Here is a 4,958-nt window from a genome sequence, read left to right as displayed (position 1 = left end):
ATTTGTGCCGGTAACGAGAACTCTACCGTTTCTTTTTGGCGGCAAGAACTATACTTAATTTATGCGTGTGTATTTACTTAAAAACATGTTCATTCTCTATATATATAATCGTATATATATTTAAGTAAGTATTTGATATTCATTCATAAAGGCTACGCTATATATAACTTTTTTTAAGAGAAAATTTCATTACTAAATTAACAAATTGCATAAATAATCAAATTATAAAGTACAAAAGAATTTAACTCTGGACATTGACGGGACCCACTAGTAAAGATGGATGAAGCACAAAAGTTAACACTAGTGTGGAGACCCAAAAGGGCAAAGATCCTACACAAACAAAATTGAGTGCCCTAAAGCTCGTTAAAAAGTGATAGGTTAGTGACTCAAATTAATTTTGGGATAGTAACAATTTTGTGTTTTTAGGCTTAGGGCGAACCATCAGTTCTGATAACACTTGTTGGGAAAATCGGGTATTTCCCACTCAAAAACAACTTCACCGTGAACAATACTTGTGAATAGTACCGTGCACGTGAGTAGTGCCGTATATGTGAATAGTACTGTACGCAGTAAACAAACCCGACAAAATAACTATTGAATATTGAAAATAAATAAAAGAACACCAGCATTGATAATGGAGTTTGGTCAAGTACTGTATACGTCTCTGGACACTGTGAACCACTCCATATACTAAAGAGAATAAAGATTAAAAATTAGGCAGCAATTACGATAGTCCACAAATTGAAAATCAAAAGAATTTCCTACAAATTTACAAAGGGGAGAAGCTTTCAGTTTCAGGCATGTCCTTTGTACTTTTAAGATCATGTGTTTTGTACTTTTATCTTTATAATATCTACACTTTCATTTTATGATGCTTGTTTTATTGGTTGGTATTTATTAGTCCCCAGTGTTATATTCCACTCCTTTCTCTTTCATCATCTTTTGTATTATAAGCAGTTATTTTTTTATTCACGGAAAATCGTTAGAAGTAATTTCACATCCTTCCTGTTCTATACTGCAGTAGAAATAATATCACATTATTTAAAATAGTATCAGCACCAAGTGTATTCCCACGTAATTATGGTCCCTTGGTTCTTTACGAAATTTCTTCAAACTACTTGAGTCTTTATTGGTTAGCCAAATGCGTCGAGGATTCAGACTTATGGATCAAGCCGGTGTTCATATCATCATATGTCATGAAAGTAATCATCACAGATATGAAATTTTCTACTTTACTTAATGTGCGAACATTTTAGATTGTTCTTCTTGCTCATGGCTTTGTTTTGCTCTTCATTTGTAATATTATGTTTGTGCATAACATCGGAGCCATTGCTTGGGCAAAGAAATAAGTAGATTATATGTAGTCGACCAACCAAATCCTTCTCTGGGTTTGAGTCTCTGGGTTTCTGTTGTACGTTAATTCTACTCGCTTAGGCCCCTGTTGAATGGAGAAACCTTCTTCTCTTTGATTTCATATTTCTGTTAGGTTTTCCCAACGGATTTTTTTTTTTTCCTTCTGTATTTTTTACACATATTTTTTCCATACTCAAATATAGTGGTTTAACTGCTAATTATTTGTCTTTGGTCTAGCAATTTGATTACACCAAAACTTGCATTTGGTATGCTGAAATTTCAATTGCTGAAATTTCAATGGCTATGAATTAAAAAAAGGAGTAGATGAAACAGATAGAAATGTATTTTATCCCAAAATGACTACATTGGACCACTAGACCTTCCTGAAGTTAAAACATCTAGCCCACACTGCAGCTATACACTATTATCTGTTGATACAAGTAAGAAGCTGATTGGATATTCTTGCAAAGCCTTCTAAACCACTCATTCAGCCATTTCTTTTTCCGCGCCAGTTGTTTCATCTGTTACTTGATCATCTTGAGCCAAGCAATTGTGTTATTTGTTAGCTTTGACTGTAAAGGGAGGAAAAATGGAGAACCAAAAGAACTTTATTGTGTTTTTTTTAAGGGAAAACATCTTGTGTTTAAATTCATTTTTCTGTCAGATTTCCCTGACAGATTCTTATTGTTAGTATTATTATCATTATTATTAGACATGAATTGTTATTAAGTATATATGCTTTTGCTGCTAATTCGTCGTTGGAGTAGCTATTTGAATAAACAAAAATTAAACTTTTAAATTACTAAATTTAGGGATGCCAAACTTGATTCCAATGAGAAAATTTTAATAAATAAATAAATAAATAAAAAAGAAGATAGTTGTAATCTAAACATTTATTTTATCTTGAATAAATATTTCATAAAAAGTACAAAGAGAAAATGTGTTACTTGACCAACAAAGATGATCAGTTGGACTACTGGACCTTTCAAAAGTCAGAAAACACATACAATGATTTTTTTTTAATTGCTTTGGTGTTTTATTATTTTTAAAATACCGATATACACTGCTTATCAACTATCAAATTTGCATTATATTTTTAATTTAATTTAATACATACTTTACGATTAATAAAGAAAAAATATCGGTATTTTAAAAAAAATACAAGAAAAAGTCTTTTTTTTTTAAAGAAGAAATCTAATCTACACAACAGCTCGTCAAGAAGCCAAAAAGTCATCAGAACTGACAAATCTACTGATGACTTATTGGCATCAAGCAGCCAATAAGCTAGTCATCCCAATAAGTCATCACTTCAAAGCGTTTTCTAACACTCATCACGCCATATCTTTTTCCACCCCTCATTTCTATGAAATTCGAAGGGCGCAGAAGTATGAAACTATTTAACAAAGAACAATCATTTTTGTTATATGCATATCTGCTGGTCGATCATCTTAAGTCTCATTCAGTTTGTCAATTTAAATTTTTAATTTAAATTAAAATATGAATATATGAGAGTTTTTAAATGTAAGAAAAAAGTTAGATGAAATTATTTTTAAGAATTTATGTGATTATTTTTAAAAAATTTTAACTATAATAAAATTAAAATTAAAAACTCAAATCGATAAAATCGATAAAATCAACAACGCGTTCACTTAAACAGTTTGGCGATTTGTTAGCTTGATTGAAAAGTAGTGGAAAAATGGCAGAGGCTATACTAGTCAACTTAACGTACCAAATGCTGAAATTTCAATAGCTATAAATTAAAAAAAGGAGTAGATGAAACCGGACCAAAGAGGATCACATTGGACCACTAGACCTACCAGAAGCCAAGTCAGTCAAATTTGGCTTGTTTGAAAAGGAAACCCAGGAAGTAAGAAAAACGTGCAGTGAATAAAAACATCTAGTCCACGCGGCAGCTATCAACTATTATCTGTTGACATAAGTAAGCAGCTGATTGGATATTCTTGCAAAGCCGTTTCTACACCACTCATTCAGCAATTTCGTGATCATCTTGAGCCAATAAACATATACAAGGGCATTGAAGTCTGACTATTGATCATCTTGACCCCAGCAATTCTGTGATTGTAAAGGGAGAAAAAATGGCAGAGGTTATAGCTACCGGATTACAAGATCTCTGAAATCATTCATTAAACATTAAGAAATCGTTATAATAATTTCACGAACTATAACAAGTCGTAGGTCCCCATGAACTATAACAAGCCATGAGTTCCGTGAACTACAACAAACCACGGTTTTTAAATATATTTTTTCATAAACAAGCCCCTTTTTTTAAAATATTTACAAGGCCAAAACTCTTTGAAAACAGGCTAACAAAGAAAGGGATCAGGAATATCCTACCTCGAATTTACCAAACCTCTGGCTAGCGGCGCACTATCCCAGCTTCCGCTTTCTCAAGCCACTCAGTCTGAGTCCTCAGCGATCACTGTTACGAGACAATACTTTAGGATTCCAATCTCATTCCTAAAGTAATTCAGACTCAATCATATCCTTTGATTTCCTATATGTATGCCATAATCAATTTCATGTTTCAAATCATAATTCCAAGGGTTTAAATTCCAAAACATGGATTAAAGGTGCTAATCCATCGACTCTAGGTCCCCAAATGAAGTTAATTTGGGTCCTCCCCGAAAACAGGGGTCAAAACAACAATTTCAGGCCAAATAGGGTCAAACCCCGTGTACACCGGTCGACCGGTGGTGTGCAATCCGGTCGACCACATCGGTTGACCGGTGGCCTAATGTATTCCGGTCGACCGAACCGGTCGACCGGTCCTGTCAACTACACAGGTCGACCTATGAAGAACAGCAGTACGAGAAACTCGCGGAAATCAGTCTGAAAACCTGCAAATTCAGTCCCAAATCACAATATCTCATGGGACACCATCTGAATCCGGGTTCTAGGCACTAAAACAAGTCCAAAGAACCCAAGATCCCCAATTTTTACCCTAGTTTTACTCAAAATCCGTCAAAATTCATTTCGAACCAAAAATAAGTTTTAGAATCTGAAATCTAGAGATTCAAGAGAGGTTTTTCAGAAATCTTACCTTGAATCCTTCTCTTGATGTTGAAAACTCCTTGAAACTTTCCTTTGGTTCGAAATTCGGTTGATTTGAGACAAAACGGGAGAGAGAGATAGCCGAGAGAGAGTGTGAACGAAGAGAGAGAGAGAGTGTGTGTGTGTCACGGAAGGAAGGAAGAAAGGGAAGGAAAAAGAAAAGAAAAGAAAAATAAGTGTCTAAATATTAAAAAAAATGATAATCCAATAATGCGCTCATACACACTTCTGGGTTAAAATAAAATTACTAAGAATATTTAAACACCTTGAAATTATTTAAATTACACGTCAGAAACATTTATTAATAAAAACCAATTAATTAAATCGGATTAGGCACACTAATAAATCTTAATTATCTCTATTAATTTTAATTAATTCTTCGAGGTGTTACAAAAGATTACAAGAGAAATCACACCCCCAAACTCTGAGACTATAGTTTTATCTTTCATAAACTTTAGTGCCGAAAATGGCGCCTCCAAATACAAGTATAATTGGGGTAACTGAAAATACATGGGTGAAAGTCTATATTACCC

The 4,958-nt window shown here is 33.5% G+C and overlaps 1 long non-coding RNA gene across 1 annotated transcript; it reads right to left on the bottom strand.

Moving 5' to 3' along the window:
- Window positions 1-3,267: 3,267 nt before the first annotated feature.
- On the bottom strand, window positions 3,268-4,446 carry LOC112090801. Its single transcript, XR_002901820.1, has 3 exons — window positions 4,415-4,446; window positions 3,709-3,793; window positions 3,268-3,426 (listed from the first exon to the last, which is right to left on the bottom strand). It is a non-coding gene; the product is annotated as an uncharacterized LOC112090801 (long non-coding RNA).
- Between the last annotated feature and the right edge of the window lie 512 nt (window positions 4,447-4,958).

The sequence above is a fragment of the Morus notabilis genome, unplaced genomic scaffold, assembly GCF_000414095.1.
Source record: "Morus notabilis unplaced genomic scaffold, ASM41409v2 Scaffold634, whole genome shotgun sequence".
NCBI lineage: Eukaryota > Viridiplantae > Streptophyta > Magnoliopsida > Rosales > Moraceae > Morus > Morus notabilis.
The sequence above is the reverse complement of the archived record's forward strand: the minus strand, read 5'-3'. Positions and strand labels throughout refer to the sequence as shown.